This window comes from Lithobates pipiens, unplaced genomic scaffold (assembly GCF_037356315.1).
Source record: "Lithobates pipiens isolate NorthernLeopardFrog02 unplaced genomic scaffold, aLitPip1_a1.2 Scaffold_35, whole genome shotgun sequence".
Classification (NCBI taxonomy): Eukaryota; Metazoa; Chordata; class Amphibia; order Anura; family Ranidae; genus Lithobates; species Lithobates pipiens.
In genome coordinates this window covers 18,480,438-18,499,174 of record NW_027507811.1, presented here as the reverse complement: position 1 = coordinate 18,499,174, position 18,737 = coordinate 18,480,438, and the positions used below count along the sequence as shown (strand labels likewise).

General features: G+C 45.0%; 1 protein-coding gene across 1 annotated transcript in view; it reads left to right on the top strand.

Moving 5' to 3' along the window:
- Window positions 1-18,737, top strand: part of LOC143956088 (uncharacterized) — a 106,914-nt gene that overhangs the window by 37,411 nt on the left and 50,766 nt on the right. The gene's annotated exons all lie outside the window — the stretch shown is intronic.

The following is an 18,737-nucleotide window of genomic DNA, read 5'->3' as shown; positions in this document are numbered from 1 at the left end:
AAACTTGTCCCAGGAACTGGACGCCACAGGTCGCATCCTTACTGGGCTCCCCTCGATTGCTAGGGAAAGGTGGTGGTGGCGGGAAGGGGATGAACCCCCTTCCGGCGGTTGAAAAATGAACTGCATAACCTCTAGGATTTCTTTTACAATGAAGGGAATTGCCAGCTGAAAAAAAAAATGCTATCTCTTCGATCGCTACAGCTGCACCAATGACTGAGATATCACCCTTTCTATCCAGCGACATGCCGATACTAAGGTTGCCACATCATCCCTTTAATCCAGGACACATATTAATTACACAGTTTCTGTGACCGATTTAAGGTGGTAATTACACTGACTTGGTGCCTGATCTGCATTAAATCAGCCTCAGAACCTGTGTAATTAATATATGCCCTGGATTAAAGGGATGATGTGGCAACCCTAGCAGATACGTCACAGGACGGGAATCGGTTCAAAGTATACAGTAGTGCACTAAAAACAGCAGTGCACCACTTGAACCCCTTCCCGCTGCCACCAACTGGCCCTTTAAGAGGTTCTAAAAACCGGGAGGCGGAGATTCAGATCACATGACCGCTGTGATAGACTATTAAAGTGGTCACATGATCAGAAAGCTCCCAAGTATGTATCAGGAGTTTTCCTGTACCCGTTTGTAACTGTGCTGGGAGCACACAGCACGCATACTCTTAGCACAGAAAGATGTTTACACAGGGCCGCATATATGTGGCCTCTCAGAGTTAAAGCCCAACTGCCGAGAGGCCGTATATATGTGTATGGCCGTCGAGGAGAGGTTAACCACGTTGAGATCACTATAGTAAATGGGGGATTTGCGCTCCCAGAACACTATTTGTAAATATTTGTTGCACCTCGCCGTGCGCTTCTACTGATGGTGCTCGGCTTTCGTAAATCAGCCCCCCTGTCACTAAAAAAAAAATGGTTAGCTTACAGTCCTATTTACACCTTGCTTTTGCTTGGTGCTTCGATGAGGCTTTGGTGGGCCTTTGGTGGGCCTTTGGTGAGGCTTTGTAGGGCTTTGATGAGGCTTCGGTGGGGCTTCGGTAGAACTTCAAGCAAGCTTTGCCATAGACTGTTATGGAGGCTTTGAAGATGCTTTGAAGCACCATTGAAGCTTCATGGGGTATAATTTTTGAAGCAAATTCGAAGCAAAGAAAAAGCAGGAATAAACAGGACTGTAAGCTAACCATTTTATTTAGTGATAGTGTTTAGAGAGCTTTAACAAAGCCTTTCCAAAGCCTTGTTTTGAAGCAAGTGTAAACTAGCCGTTAATGTGTGTTGAAGCAAGTGTGAATGAGCCCCAACTCCACTGTTAAATCACTCCTCAGACTTACTCCAGAGATAAATCAATCCTCAGATTTACTCCAGAGATAAATCACTCCTCAGATTTACTCCAGAGATAAATCACTTATGAAATTGACTCCAGAGATAAATCAACCCTCAGATTTACGCCAGAGATAAATCAATCTTCAGATTTACTCCAGAGATAAATCAATCTTCAGATTTACCCCCGAGATAAATCAATCCTCAGATTTACTCCAGAGATAGACCAATCCTCAGATTTAAGCTGGCCATACACCTATAGATTATCTGCAGATTTTCTATTGTTAGATGGAAAAAGTGCAACAGATTTCTCCATGTATGCTAAACTGTGTGGATGGAGGAATCTCCCACTGGGCCAAGCTTCAGTATCTTGCTAGTCTGTCCTTCTGGCCGCTATTTAGTGACAGCTTTTAGAGAGCTTTAACAAAGCCTATCCAAAGCCTTGTTTTGGAGCAAGTGTAATCTAGCCGTTAATGTGTGTTGAAGCCGAAGCAAGTGGAAATGAACCTAACTCCACTGTTAAATCGCTACTCAAATTTACTCCAGAGATAAAATGATCATCCTGCCACTTTATAAAATTCTGGTTCGGCCACATCTGGAGTATTCTGGTTCTGATCACCAACCTTCAGAAGGGCTGTGCTGGAACTGGAGAGAGTCCAGAGAAGGGCAACAAAGCTAATAAAGGGACTGGAGGACCTCAGTTAGGAAGAACGACTACAAACGTTAAACTTTTTCTCCCTGGCAACGCTTGAGAGGAGATATGATAGCGATATACAAATGTCTTAATAGTGATTCCAGCATAAGGAATAAACTATTCAGTCTGAGGGAGTGTAAGAAGACATATCTTGACTGATTTATCTTGGCGTAAATCTGAGGAGTGAATTATCTCTGGAGTAAATCTGAGGAGTGAATTATCTCTGGAGTAAATCTGAGGAGTGATTTATCTCTGGAGTAAATCTGAGGAGTGATTTATCTCTGGAGTAAATCTGAGGAGTGATTTATCTCTGGAGTAAATCGGAGGAGTGATTTATCTCTGGAGTAAATCGGAGGAGTGATTTATCTCTGGAGTAAATCTGAGGAGTGAATTATCTCTGGAGTAAATCTGAGGAGTGATTCATCTCTGGCTAAATCTGAGGAGTGATTTATCTCTGGCGTAAATCTGAGGAGTGATTTATCTCTGGAGTAAATCTGAGGAGTGATTTATCTCTGGAGTAAATCAGAGGAGTGATTTGTCTCTGGAATAAACTTGTGAAGTGAATCACTCTGAAGTGATTTATGCTAAATGTAATTATCCTGTGATTGCTGGTTCCCAGGTTGTCCCTTATTTCCACCTCTGCAACCAGATCTGTTATTTGCTAATTAATAGATCTAGCATAAAGAAGCAGAATTTGACTTTCTTGTTATACACAAGGTCATTAATGAATTTGGAGGAGAAGCAGTTTAACTTTAAACTGCATAGGGATTTTTCACTGTCAGGGCAGTAAGGATGTGGAACTCTCTTCCACACTCTGTGGTGTCAGCAGGAAGTATTGATAGTTACAAAAAAACTTGGATGGGCATTTTAGCGGACACAGTATACAAGGATATGGAATATGATGATATTTCACATAAACACAGATACCTACACAGGTTGAACTAGATGGACTGGTGTTTTTATTCAACCTTACCAATTATGTAGCTATGTTCCACATGCTGGGTAACACTGGGCTCAATGTATGCTATATGCACTATTAACTGGATCCTCCATTAAAAAGGAGAAAAACACTGCACTGTTCTTTTAAGTCCTCCTGGACCACCACACATTATTTAGTAGGATCATCACAAAAAGAAAAGGAGAGGCCTCTTATAGTTTAGTCAGCTTTTTATCAACCCCACACAATGAAAAATAAATATTGCACTTACAATTTGAATGTACATAAAAAGCCTTTAGAAAATAAAACCAGGAATGCTGCTCTGCTCTCCAGTGTCCCAGTGATGCAGATGTGACATAACTAGTAGTCCCACCCTATGCGTTTCATCATGAATGTGCAACGTCCTTAGGAGTCTGGCCTGTTCCTGTCCAGAGACAACAATGAATCCCCCTGATCAGGGGGAATCTTCTGATCAAGTACATACTATGATTGCAAATATCTGTTTACAATCCCAAACTGCAGATAGAGCAATGGATCCTTATAATCTCAAGAAATCTTTCTTAACCCATGAAGGGTTTCACAAAAGCGAGAATCTATTCTCATGCTCAGAATGCAAGAAATCTTTCACTAAAAAAAATCACAACTCAGAGTGCGGGAAATCTTTCAGAAAGGAAACCTTCTGCAACACTAAAAATATCACATGGGTGGGCACCCCTATTTATGTTCTGAGTGCGGGAAAGCTTTCCATAAGAAAGATAGTCTTAAACATCAAAGGATTCACACAGGTGAGTGTCCTTATTCATGTTCAGAGTGCAAAACATCTTTTACTTATAAAGGAGAACTTGTTAAATATCAGAGAATCTACACAGGTGAGCATTCCTATTCATGTTCCGAGTGTGGGAAATCTTTCACTCATAAAGGTAGCCTTGTTATACATCAGAGATTTCACAGGGATGAGTATCCCTATTTGTGTTCAGAGTGTTGTAATTCTTTTAATTATAAAAGAGACCTTGTTAAGCATCAGAGAATTCACACAGGTGAGAGTCCATATTTATATTCAGAGTGCAGGAAATTTTTCACTCATAAAGGAGTCCTTGTTAAAATCAGAAAATTCACATGGGGTGATCGTCCTTATTCATGTTCAGAGTGTGGGAAATTTTTCTATAAGAAAAATACTCTTCTTATTCATCAGAGAGTCCACAGGGGTGAGCGTACTTATTCATGTCCAGAGTGTGGAAAATCTTTCTTTATGAAAAATACTCTTGTTACTCACACAGGTGATCATCGTTAATGAATATGTGTGGGAAATCTTTCACTCATAAAGAAGACCTTGTTAAACATAAGAGAGTTCACACAGGAAAGTGTCCTTATTCATGTTCAGAGTGTGGGAAATGTTTCATATCTAAAAGAGACCTTGTTAAACATCACAGAATTCACATAGGAAAGTGTCCTTATTCAAGTTTACAGTTCACGGAGAAAGGAGCCCTTGTTGAACATCAGAGAAAGTGCAGGAAATCTTTTAATAAAGAACGGCTTGTTAAACACGCTCATGGGTGAGCATTCTTTTTCATGTTTGGAGTGTGAGAAATCTTTTCTTAGGAAAGATAATCTTGCTGAGCATCAGAGAATTCCCACTGGCGAACATCCTTACTCATGTTCTAACTGCGGAAAATCTTTCACTAGGAAAGAAAACCTTGTGCAACACCAGAAAATTCACATGGATGAGCATCTATAATTATGTACAGAGTGTGGGAAATCCTTCTATTAAAAAGATAATCTTGATAAACACCAGATAATCCAGTGTAGTGTGGATGGTGGAGGAGAGCTGTCGGAGAATGTAGTGTGGATTATGACAGAGCTGTCAGAGATTATAGTGTGGATGATGGGAGGAGAGCTGTCGGAGAATGTGGTGTGAATAATGGAGGAGAGCTGTCAGAGATTGTAGTGTGGATGGTGGGGGGAGAGCTGTCGGAGAATGTATTGTGGATGGTGGGAGGAGAGCTGTCGGAAAATGTAGTGTGGATGGTGGAGGAAAGCTGTCGGAGAATGTAGTGTGGATGGTGGAGGAGAGCTGTCGGAGAATGTAGTGTAGATGGTGGAGGAGATCTGTCAGAGAATGTAGTGTGGATGGTGGGAGGAGAGCTGTCGGAGAATGTAGTGTGGATGGTGGAGGAGAGCTGTCGGAGAATGTACTGTGGATGGTGAGGGCAAAGCTGTAAGAGAATGTAGTGTGGATGGTGGGAGGAGAGCTGTCGGAGAATGTAGTGTGGATGGTGGAGGAGAGCTTTCGGAGAATGTAGTGTGGATGGTGAGGGCAAAGCTGTAAGAGAATGTAGTGTGGATGGAGGAGGAGAGCTGTCGGAGAATGTAGTGTGGATGGTGGAGGAGAGCTGTCAGAGAATGTAGTGTGGATGGTGGAGGAGAGCTGTTGGAGAATGTAGTGTGGATGGTGGAGGAGAGCTGTTGGAGAAAGTAGTGTGGATGGTGGGTGGAGAGCTGTCGAAGAATCTAGCACGGATGTTGGGCGAGTTTCGTGTTGCCACTTACAGACTAAACCTTAAATCTGTGGGACAAGTGGAATGATACTTCTAATATTTCTGCTTATGTAGGCCCAATGACACCACAATTTGACAAATCGTCTTTTCCCATTGATATACATAGAACAATAATTGGTCCCTGGAGTAAAGCTTCCCGTTATTGATATTTTCTTCTGCCCATGTGTCAATATTATCTCTAATTTACCTAGCTTAGTTTTGGTAACAACTCCCCTCTTTCATCCTTACTTTACGGACAGATTTCAGGTTGATTTCTCATCCTATTCCTTTTGAGAAACTATTCTTATGTGACTCACCCTCACCGCACTCATTTTCCCTAATGTATTCAGTAATGTCCACTCTTAGTAATCGTGTTGGGCTTGTAGCGCTGCTCAAAGTTGGAGGATTAAGGATTTCCCCACCGGTGTCCATCTATGTACTAGTCCAGAAGTGTGAACATACCAAAATGTAAGACTCCGCTCAAACCAACCCGGTGCTATGACAGTGCGTAGCCTCAGCCAGCGCTGCTCCTGCCATGCCCCCCATGATGTGTTTTGCCCTGCCCCCTGGTTCCTGGTCACAGAGCTGGGTAGAATAAGCAGGACAAGAACTTATATGTGCATCATTCTTTCATAATTTTTCCTTTCCTTTCTCAAGGCCAATGATGCATTAATAAGTTCTCATCCCGCTAATTCTCCCCACCTCCGTGACCAAGCATCGTTGGGCAGGGTGAAACGCATCAGTGGTCATGGCCAAAGCAGCCCTGGCTAAGAATTGGGATCAGAATTCAGCAGTGAGGATTGGAAGAAAGCATTTCCTCTATCTCATAAACTTTTTGTTGCTCGTAAAGCCCAGGAAAGAAACTTCAAAATTCTTACCCATTGGTACAGATGTTCAGATGTTCTTTATTGTAACAATCCAACCTTGCCTAACGTATGCTGGAGATGCCATAAATCAGTGGGCAATATAACTTGTATCTGGGTCACATGCCCCCTTTTAATAAGTTTCCAGAAAGCCATACTGAATATATACAAGGTGGTATCAAAAAGGTTTAGAGATTATCTCTGTTTACAAGAAAATTTTGCCACTTCCTGAGATTCTCCTTTTCAAAGAGTGTCAAGCACATTTAAATCCTTCCTGATCTTTCATTGTATTCCAGTGATGTTCTTTCACTCCTGAAGCATGCATGCCACTCAAATCACCTGCCAATGACTCTTTGCAGCATCGCTGTAAACTTGCCGAATTATGTCAAATGTCTTTGTGGCAGATTTGCCCAGTTTCACGCAGAATTTCACATTTTCTCTTTGTTCTCACTTGCTGTCCATGATGAAATAGCAGACTTGGTAACTAGTGATGGACGAACGTTTCGCCCGGCGGTCGTTTCGCGGCGAATTTCCGACTTTCGCCGTCCGCGGGTTCGAACGCCTTTTTCCGTCGTTCGCCCCGGCGGACTTACGTGTTTAATGTATACAAGAACTTTAACCTTTCGTGACACGTTTATCATGTGTTACAGGACAACCAATTGAGACATGACAGCTCATGGACACTTGGACATTCCCCCTAACCTATAAATACACCCGATCCGGTGGCCATTTTACATTCTTTCTTCTGTCACTGTAGGGAAAGGATCCTGTGTGGAGTAGGGACAGAGAAAACGCTAGCTATTTGGTACACAAAAGTTCTTTTCAGGACTGGTATAGGTGTTAGGTCAGCAGCCTGAGTTTCTTTTGTCAGTTTAGATAAAGGGACAGAGCGCTGTATGCTGCTATTTTAGGGACAGCTCAGCCAGATTAGTCTTTCTTCATCATCATCATCATCATCATCATTAGCTGTTACTATCAGGTCCACAAAAGAGCTGTTCCAGCTAATCGTTCCAGCCTACTCTTTTTTGCCAATTTGTATAGGGACAGGCAGGAAGCAGTGTGTCAGGCAGTGAGGATAATTTTAAAGACTTGCTGTTACTATTAGTTCCACAAAGGTTCTTTTCAGGACTGGTATCAGTGGTACAGTAATAGGCTTGTACACGTATAATATTCTTTCTTCCAAATATAGAAAGAATATTATACTTGACTGCTGCCCTTCTGCTGCAGTCTGCTAATCATTCACAACTCACTTGTTCCACAAAGCTCTTTATCAGGACTGGTAACTTGGTCTGTCTAGGGTGCTACGGTACATAGGCTTGGGTGCGGTACAGTCTGCTGTTCTGTAAGGACCGCTATCGGTCCACAATACATAGGGTTGCCGTGCACTACTGCTGACCGCTGCCCTATACTGCAGCAGTCCTTCAGCGGTATAGGGACTGACGCACAGTCTGCTAAACACTAATACACAACCTGCTTGGTCCACAAAAGTTCTTATAAGGACTGGTAACTTGGTATAGGGTGCTACGGTACATAGGCCTGAGTGCGTTACAGTCTGCTGTTCTGTAAGGACCGCTATCGGTCCACAATACATAGGGTTGCCGTGCACTACTGCTGACCGCTGCCCTATACTGCAGCAGTCCTTCATTGGTATAGGGACTGACGTACAGTCTGCTAATCACTAACACACAACCTGCTTGGTCCACAAAAGTTCTTATAAGGACTGGTAACTTGGTATAGGGTGCTACGGTACATAGGCCTGAGTGCGTTACAGTCTGCTGTTCTGTAAGGACCGCTATCGGTCCACAATACATAGGGTTGCCGTGCACTACTGCTGACCGCTGCCCTATACTGCAGCAGTCCTTCATTGGTATAGGGACTGACGTACAGTCTGCTAAACACTAACACACAACCTGCTTGGTCCACAAAAGTTCTTATAAGGACTGGTAACTTGGTATAGGGTGCTACGGTACATAGGCCTGAGTGCGTTACAGTCTGCTGTTCTGTAAGGACCGCTATCGGTCCACAATACATAGGGTTGCCGTGCACTACTGCTGACCGCTGCCCTATACTGCAGCAGTCCTTCATTGGTATAGGGACTGACGTACAGTCTGCTAATCACTAACACACAACCTGCTTGGTCCACAAAAGTTCTTATAAGGACTGGTAACTTGGTATAGGGTGCTACGGTACATAGGCCTGAGTGCGTTACAGTCTGCTGTTCTGTAAGGACCGCTATCGGTCCACAATACATAGGGTTGCCGTGCACTACTGCTGACCGCTGCCCTATACTGCAGCAGTCCTTCATTGGTATAGGGACTGACGTACAGTCTGCTAATCACTAACACACAACCTGCTTGGTCCACAAAAGTTCTTATAAGGACTGGTAACTTGGTATAGGGTGCTACGGTACATAGGCCTGAGTGCGTTACAGTCTGCTGTTCTGTAAGGACCGCTATCGGTCCACAATACATAGGGTTGCCGTGCACTACTGCTGACCGCTGCCCTATACTGCAGCAGTCCTTCATTGGTATAGGGACTGACGTACAGTCTGCTAAACACTAACACACAACCTGCTTGGTCCACAAAAGTTCTTATAAGGACTGGTAACTTGGTATAGGGTGCTACGGTACATAGGCCTGAGTGCGTTACAGTCTGCTGTTCTGTAAGGACCGCTATCGGTCCACAATACATAGGGTTGCCGTGCACTACTGCTGACCGCTGCCCTATACTGCAGCAGTCCTTCATTGGTATAGGGACTGACGTACAGTCTGCTAAACACTAACACACAACCTGCTTGGTCCACAAAAGTTCTTATAAGGACTGGTAACTTGGTATAGGGTGCTACGGTACATAGGCCTGAGTGCGTTACAGTCTGCTGTTCTGTAAGGACCGCTATCGGTCCACAATACATAGGGTTGCCGTGCACTACTGCTGACCGCTGCCCTATACTGCAGCAGTCCTTCATTGGTATAGGGACTGACGTACAGTCTGCTAATCACTAACACACAACCTGCTTGGTCCACAAAAGTTCTTATAAGGACTGGTAACTTGGTATAGGGTGCTACGGTACATAGGCCTGAGTGCGTTACAGTCTGCTGTTCTGTAAGGACCGCTATCGGTCCACAATACATAGGGTTGCCGTGCACTACTGCTGACCGCTGCCCTATACTGCAGCAGTCCTTCATTGGTATAGGGACTGACGTACAGTCTGCTAATCACTAACACACAACCTGCTTGGTCCACAAAAGTTCTTATAAGGACTGGTAACTTGGTATAGGGTGCTACGGTACATAGGCCTGAGTGCGTTACAGTCTGCTGTTCTGTAAGGACCGCTATCGGTCCACAATACATAGGGTTGCCGTGCACTACTGCTGACCGCTGCCCTATACTGCAGCAGTCCTTCAGCGGTATAGGGACTGACGCACAGTCTGCTAAACACTAACACACAACCTGCTTGGTCCACAAAAGTTTTTATAAGGACTGGTAACTTGGTATAGGGTGCTACGGTACATAGGCCTGAGTGCGTTACAGTCTGCTGTTCTGTAAGGACCGCTATCGGTCCACAATACATAGGGTTGCCGTGCACTACTGCTGACCGCTGCCCTATACTGCAGCAGTCCTTCATTGGTATAGGGACTGACGTACAGTCTGCTAATCACTAACACACAACCTGCTTGGTCCACAAAAGTTCTTATAAGGACTGGTAACTTGGTATAGGGTGCTACGGTACATAGGCCTGAGTGCGTTACAGTCTGCTGTTCTGTAAGGACCGCTATCGGTCCACAATACATAGGGTTGCCGTGCACTACTGCTGACCGCTGCCCTATACTGCAGCAGTCCTTCATTGGTATAGGGACTGACGTACAGTCTGCTAATCACTAACACACAACCTGCTTGGTCCACAAAAGTTCTTATAAGGACTGGTAACTTGGTATAGGGTGCTACGGTACATAGGCCTGAGTGCGTTACAGTCTGCTGTTCTGTAAGGACCGCTATCGGTCCACAATACATAGGGTTGCCGTGCACTACTGCTGACCGCTGCCCTATACTGCAGCAGTCCTTCAGCGGTATAGGGACTGACGCACAGTCTGCTAAACACTAACACACAACCTGCTTGGTCCACAAAAGTTTTTATAAGGACTGGTAACTTGGTATAGGGTGCTACGGTACATAGGCCTGAGTGCAGTACAGTCTGCTGTTCTGTAAGGACCGCTATCGGTCCACAATACATAGGGTTGACGTGCACTACTGCTGACCGCTGCCCTATACTGCAGCAGTCCTTCAGCGGTATAGGGACTGACGCACAGTCTGCTAAACACTAACACACAACCTGCTTGGTCCACAAAAGTTTTTATAAGGACTGGTAACTTGGTATAGGGTGCTACGGTACATAGGCCTGAGTGCAGTACAGTCTGCTGTTCTGTAAGGACCGCTATCGGTCCACAATACATAGGGTTGACGTGCACTACTGCTGACCGCTGCCCTATACTGCAGCAGTCCTTCAGCGGTATAGGGACTAAGAGTTTTGTCACAGGGTGATTTAAAAAATGACAGGCAGAGGAAGAGGCAGGCCCTTCCGCAGGGGTGGTAGGGGTAGGGCAGGAGCAACAGCCTTGAGCCAAAGTGGGAAGTTGCAGAAGGTGCGTTCAATTACTTTAAAGGACGCACCAGACTTGGTTGAGTGGCTCACTCAGCCTTATTCTTCTGCACCCTCCTCATCCTCTCGATCTGCACCCTCTTCTTCACTCTCTGCTATGTGCACCCCCAAAGACACTACCACCAACAACACCACCACCACCACATACCTTCCGCTTGAGTGCAAATGGGGGCCTTCATGCTCCAGTGTTTTAATAGGGACCCCCGTATAAAAAGCATGAGGGTCAAGGACCAGTACTGGGTGGCAACGTACTTAGATCCCCGGTACAAACACAAAATGGCGGAAATGTTACCGCCGTCGCAGAGGGCTGTCAGAATGCAGCACTTCCAGGCCTTGCTTCGAGAAATGCTGCATTCTGCTTTTGCGTGCGCTGGCAGAGGAGCAATTCCCACTCCCAGAGAAGGATTTGCGGGTACCAATCCAACAGCGCCTGCAAGAAGAGGCCGGTTTGAAGATGTGTTGGTGACTTCGGATATGAGGTCATTCTTTCAGCCGACCCATCGACAGGTGTCATCCGGATCCAGCATCAGGGAACGCCTAGACCGTCAGGTGTCCGACTACATTGGGTTAACGGCCGATGTGGACGCTCTGAGGAGTGATGAACCCCTAGACTACTGGGTGGGCAGGCTTGACCTCTGGCCAGAGCTTGCCCAATTTGCAATCGAACTGTTGGCTTGCCCCTCATCCAGTGTCCTGTCCGAAAGGACGTTCAGCGCAGCAGGGGGGATTGTGACCGATAAGCGTACTCGCCTAGCTCACGACAGTGTTAACTACCTCACATTTCTAAAAATGAATGAGGCATGGATCTCGGAGGAATTCAACACATGTGATCAGTAGACCATGTATATGTCTATAAACAATTTTTGGAATCAAGCACACAGACCTTCTTAATTCATTTGGCTCACTTCCCTGACCCAAAAAAGCACACCGTACTATATGCCCCTACCCTCCTCTTTGAAGAGGTTGAGCGGTGTCATATTTCTACTGGGGCTGCTTATTATGAGGGGTTCCCACCATCCCTGTGCTGTGCTGACTTCCTCCTGGGTGTTCTTATTATGAGGGGCTCCCACCATCCCTGTGCTGTGCTGACTTCCTCCTGGGGGTTCTTATTATGAGGGGATCACACCATCCCTGTGCTGTGCTGACTTCCTCCTGGGGCTGCTTACGGTGCTGCTGTCAGCGCTGTATGTCACGGAGCTGCTGTCAGCGCTGTATGTCACGGAGCTGCTGTCAGCGCTGTATGTCACGGAGCTGCTGTCAGCGCTGTATGTCACGGAGCTGCTGTCAGCGCTGTATGTCACGGAGCTGCTGTCAGCGCTGTATGTCACGGAGCTGCTGTCAGCGCTGTATGTCACGGAGCTGCTGTCAGCGCTGTATGTCACGGAGCTGCTGTCAGCGCTGTATGTCACGGAGCTGCTGTCAGCGCTGTATGTCACGGTGCTGCTGTCAGCGCTGTATGTCACGGAGCTGCTGTCAGCGCTGTATGTCACGGAGCTGCTGTCAGCGCTGTATGTCACGGAGCTGCTGTCAGCGCTGTATGTCACGGAGCTGCTGTCAGCGCTGTATGTCACGGAGCTGCTGTCAGCGCTGTATGTCACGGTGCTGCTGTCAGCGCTGTATGTCACGGAGCTGCTGTCAGCGCTGTATGTCACGGAGCTGCTGTCAGCGCTGTATGTCACGGAGCTGCTGTCAGCGCTGTATGTCACGGAGCTGCTGTCAGCGCTGTATGTCACGGAGCTGCTGTCAGCGCTGTATGTCACGGTGCTGATGTCAGTGCTCTGTATTACGGTGCTGCTGTCAGTGCTCTGTATCTCCTGCACCCTCTTGTTTGCCTACCCTGGTCCCTGACCTTCCCTCTCCTCCATTGCCTTCATTAGCTCCATAGTCCTGAATTGTCAGAACAATTTCCCAAATAAAAAAAAAATGCTTGTAGTTATCGATCCCAAATTCACCTCATACATGTATTATGCTATTGTCCAGGTGGTGGGACTACGTGCTACCCCCTAATAATTACCCCGTGGCCGCAAATTCGACCTAAAGGTTTGCGAAATTCGCCTCCCATTGAAGTCAATGGAGCCCGCGGCGAACGGTCGTTTTCGCGAACGTTTGTGTCCGTTCGCGTTTCGCGTTCGCGAAACGTCCCGTCGGAAGTTCGTCCATCACTATTGGTAACGCATATGCTCAGAATAGCACCATTTGCACAGCTCCCAATATACAAAGAATGATGCCTTTTAATACACTGACTAATGAAGGTCTTTGCTCCATGTGACTGCGCATGCGGCCCTGTGCTGCCATCTGTTGGTGGGTTTCAAAACGAATCTAGAAAATTTTTGATACCACCTTGTACTATAGAGTTACAAGTACATGTATACAGCCCTGCCCCCAAATATTTTTGTTATCTATGAAATTGGGTTCCATCAAAGAGGTTAAAAAAGATGTGCACCCTCATTCTCTGATTGTGGCCAGGGCTGTCATCCCTCAACATTGGAAATCTTCAATGGATTGAGGAACTTAAATACTATCATGGATTTAAAAATATCTACTAGCAGTTGAGCATGATGGACTAAATAATTATACTAGTACATGGGCTGCTTGGAGTGTTTTCCGTAATTAACAGAAGTGTCAGATTACTACTATTTGTATCTAGGATGGTGTTACTGTGGGGCCATGATGGAAAGAAAAAAGGCATTTTATTTATTTTCTTCAGAATGTCCTATGAAGGGGCATGATAAATATTAAATAAATGAGTCTTGTGTATATTGGAAACCATTTTCAAACATTGTTAAAAATTCCCTTATTTCTACGACTAATGTGTCTATTTTATCAATGTGTCCATCAACTTGTTTTTCAACTTCAAATATATGTTTATTGGTTATCAGAATTTAATATAAATAAAATAAGAAAAAACATGTACAACCCACCTTACTTAAAAATAAAAAATAAAGTTTAGAGTCCATTGTATCATTGTACCATATATCTTAATTTAAAATGATCCAACAGCCAAAATAGGAATAATAAGTAAAGTACATTCCAACAGTCTGGAAACATAAAAGAATGTGGACATACCAAAAACAAAAATGAGGGAGAGGGAAGGAAAAAGGCAGGGGTTCTCACACCATTTAAATAAGTGGAAAACTGAATGACGGATACTTACCGTAATTTTCCTTTTACCAAACTTAAAAATGTAATTGTCCTGTTTTTAGAGACAACAACCAAATACGGCACAGTGGCTGGAGAGTATGGAAGCAAATTGATCTGGGTCTTGGGCAGCAGACTGATGCCACGTACACACAATTGGAATTTTGGGCCAGCAAAAGACCGATGAGAGCTTTTCATCGGAAAATGCGACCGTGTGTATGCTCCATCGGAATTTAGCTGCCCAAATTCCCGCCAGCAAAAATTTGAGAGTATGATCTCAATTTTCCCGCTGGAAAAACTTTCTATCAGAAATTCCGATCATGTGTATGCAATTCCGATATACGCAAAAACTCACGCATGCTCATATTCAACTATGGAAGCTATTGGCTACTGGGTATTGAACTTCCTTTTTCTAGTCCCGTCGTACGTGTTGTACGTCACTGCGTTCTTGATGGTCGGAATTTGGTGTGACCATGTGTATGCAAGACAGCTTTAGTGAAATCCCATCAGAATTCTGTCGGGAAAACCATCAGAGTTTTTTCCAACCAAAATTCTGATCGTGTGTATGTGGCATTAGAGGGAAAGATTATTAATTTTTTGCTCCTGTAATAACAAATAGAGAGTGTTATTTCAAAGAATGCAGCCTTATTGATATCTGTAAGGTTGCCACCTTTTCTTCAAGCCAAACCAGAACGCTTTAGCCATGGCATTTTTTATTTTTATTTTGAAGTATACGCTATAACATTATAAAAGACTAGGGAAGCTTTTGGTGGCCTGAAAGAGTAGTAATGCGGCGCGCAAAGCGCCATGGTGAACAGTGTGTGTGGTCGAATGGTGAGTGTTCTGCATGGAATGTGGGGGTGAGAAATATTTAATATATAAAATGCAGGGGTAGGATATGTGCTGGGGAGAGGGCTAGTGCTAGGAGGGGGTCAGAGTTAGATATGTGCTTGGTGGTGCTTTGGGAGGGGAGAAAGCTAGTGCTTGCAGGGGGATTGGATGTGTGCTGGGGGGACACTTTGGGAAGGGAGAGGGCTAGTGCTGGAAGAGGTTCAGATATGTGCTATGTGGTGCTTTGGAAGGGGAGAGAGCTAGAGCTAGCAGGGGGGCTTTGATATGTGCTGGGGTGCTTTGGGAGGGGAGAGGACTTGTGCTAGTAGGGGGGTCAGATATATGCTAGGGGGATCCTTTGGGATATGTGCTGCTGGGTTGTCGGATATGTACTGAGGAGCGCTTTAAGAGGGGAGTGGGCTAGTGCAAGGGGGTCAGATATATATTGGGGGGGTTATTTGAGAGGGGTGTGGGGTAGTGCAAGGGGGGTAGGGGGTTTGATATGTGCTGTTGGTGCTTTGAGAGGGGAGAGGGATAGTGCAAGGGGGTAGGGGGGTCGGATATATGCTGGGGGGTGCTTTGAGAGGGGAGAGGGATAGTGCAAGGGGTCAGCTATGTGCTGGGGGGAGCTGGAAGAGGGATAGTGCAAGGGGGGTAGGGGGTCGGATATGTGCTGGGGGGTGCTTTAAGAGGGGAGAGGAATAGTGCTAGAAGAGGTTGTCAGATTTCAATGCCAACCCACACTTCTAGCATAAGTCCCTTCCCCTACCTCCCCAGCACATATCCTCTTAACCCCCCAATAGTTACAAATTAGTTAAGGATGTTCTCCTTCCCTGCCACTCTCTCCCACCGCCCTGTCCATCTGCAAAGCATAGGGAACATTCTACAGACCTTAGACCAGTAAGTCCCTGCTTCCTCTCCTCCTGTGTGTGTAATCACCAACATCAACAGGCTGCCATCTGGGAGGGGAGAGGAAAGACACATCAGATAGCGAGCAGACTCCTTACTCCTGGTGCAGTCCGGTGTTAATGATGTGTCCGTGTCTGGGGTAGATGAAAACCCAAACACAGCATTCAAAAACTGGACTGTCCAGGAGAAAACTGGATAAGTGACAACCCTAGGTATGTGGCACCCAAGTGCATTCGGGAGAGCTCACCATAATGCTCCCCATCATTGGAGCCAACCTGGTAGTAGGCTGCAGCTACAGAAACATATTGGTTTTCTCTGCTTGTTGTCACCTCCTTCTATGCTTGTATTGTTCTCTTCCTCACATGATCACACATCCGCCCTCCCTGCACACACTTCTCCTCCCTGCTTACAATGCCTCTCTCCCTGTACCTTCTGCCACCCTCCCTGTAAACACTGTCATCCTTCCTATACACATTGTCAAAATTTACCCTGCATACTACCTCACTGCCTGTACACACTGCCCCCTCCGTGTACACACCCTCCTTGTACACACCCCCCTTGTACATGTTTTCTTCTTTTCCCCTGCATACACTGCCCACCCTAATCACACTACCCCCCTCTCTTGTACAAAAATGTGCTGGCTGCAGCTTCACTTTCCCCCAAAAGTGTAAACAATGGGTGCCCCTATAGGGGAGGTACAGCCAGCACAAAGTCTCACCCCTCTCCATTCTCCTGCACTATTCCTTGTTATCTCTTCTGTTTGTTGCAGATTGAGGAAGACCCCACCACCAGCTATTCAGAGCACAGAGAGTGGAACTGTCACCTACTATCATTGGCTCTTTCTTAGACAACAGTAGTAGTTCACTTGAACTGTGGTAAGCTTGTGTTTTGGTGAATGAAAGTGCACCTATATTCAATAACAATCATTCATCACAAAACAGTCTGATAGTTTCACTCTCCACGCCCTGAATAGATGGCGGTAGGTCCAGTCTCAGTTTACAATAAGCAGGATAGATGAGGAGGCTGAGTACATCACAGGGAAACTTGGGGGGAGGAGAGGACAGGAGATGGATGCATGGGCTCCGTGTGCACTGTCTGTCACCCCCCCCCCCCCGCCTTCATCGGTATAGACCTCCATCTCCATATGTTAGTTTTGTTGGAAATTGGTGGCAGGGCCAGCTATCTGCCAACTGCTACTCTGGGACTTCTGCACAATCTAAGCACGGACTACTTTATAGACTGCATACATCCTAAATATACAGCCATTTATCCAACTGTCCATGAAGAGCCTCTGGTTTATAGACCAGATACATCATAAATATAGGACCATTTATCCAACTGTCCATCCAGAGCCTCTGGTTTATAGACCGGATACATCCTAAATATAGAGCCATTTATCCAACTGCCCATCCACAGCCTCTGGTTTATAGACCGGATACATCCTAAATATAGAACCATTTATCCAACTATTCATCCAGAGCCTCTGGTTTATAGACCAGATCTATCCTAAATATAGGACCATTTATCCAACTGTCCATCCAGAGCCTCTGGTTTATAAACCATATTCATCCTAAATATAAAACCATTTATCCAACTGTCCAGAGCCTCTGGTTTATAGATCAAATACATCATAAATATAGAGCTACCTATCCAACTGTCCATCCAGAGCTTCTGGTTTATAGATCAAATACACCCTAAATATAGAAACATTTATCCAACTGTACATCCAGAGTCTCTGGTTTATAGATCAGATACATCTTAAATATAGAACCATTTATTCAACTGTCCATCCAGAGCCTCTGGTTTCTAATCCAGATACATCCTAAATATAAAACAATTTATCCAACTGTCCATCCAGAGCCTCTGGTTTATAGACCGGATACATCCTAAATATAAAACAATTTATCCAACTGTACATCTAGAGCCTCTGGTTTATAAACCAGATACGTCCTAAATATAGAACCAATTATGTAACTGTCCGTTCAGAACTTCTGGTGTATAGACCGGATACATCCTAAATATAGAGCCATTTATCCAACTGTCCATCCAGAGCCCCTGGTTTATAGTAAAAATACATCCTAAATATAAAAACATTTTTCCAGCTGTACATCCAGAGCCTCTGCTTATTAGACCAGATGCATTCTCAATATAGAACCAATTATCCAACTGAACATCCAGAGCCTCTGGAATTTAGGCCAGATACATCCTAAATACAGAGTCATATAGAGCATACGCAGGAGTAATGTCATCACGGCTCCAGCCAATTACATAGCCAGAGCTCGCAAACCCGGAAGACAGATGGGGAACATATATTCTATGCATACTAGCACATAATGCCATTGCCTTGCAGGTGTTTTGTTTCTCGCAAGCCACATAGCTGTGGTTTAGAATCACTTTAAGAATTCTAGTAAGAGGGGCACCCAAGGGAGAAGAGGATCTGTGGTGTTCCTGCGGCTAAAAGTGGGGGTGTGTAAGTTACACTGAATGCTGGGTGTGATATAATAGAATCTGAGCCTACTTTTGTATATACCACACATTTATGCCGTATTCCTTCTACTCACAGAATACTCCCTAATTTCAGAGGAACAAATGAGAGTCTTACAGACACAAACACACAATGCAAGGTAGTAACAAAAAAATACGTGAAGTAGAAACATGACAACTGAGCAATTGACAATAGAGTTGCCACCTCATCCCTTTAAACCCGAACACATATGAATTACACAGGTTCTGAGGCTAATTTCATGCAGATAGGGCACCAAGTGAGTTTAATTATCACCTTAATCAGCCACAGAAACTGTGTAATTAATATGTGTTCGGTTTTAAAGGGATGAGGTGG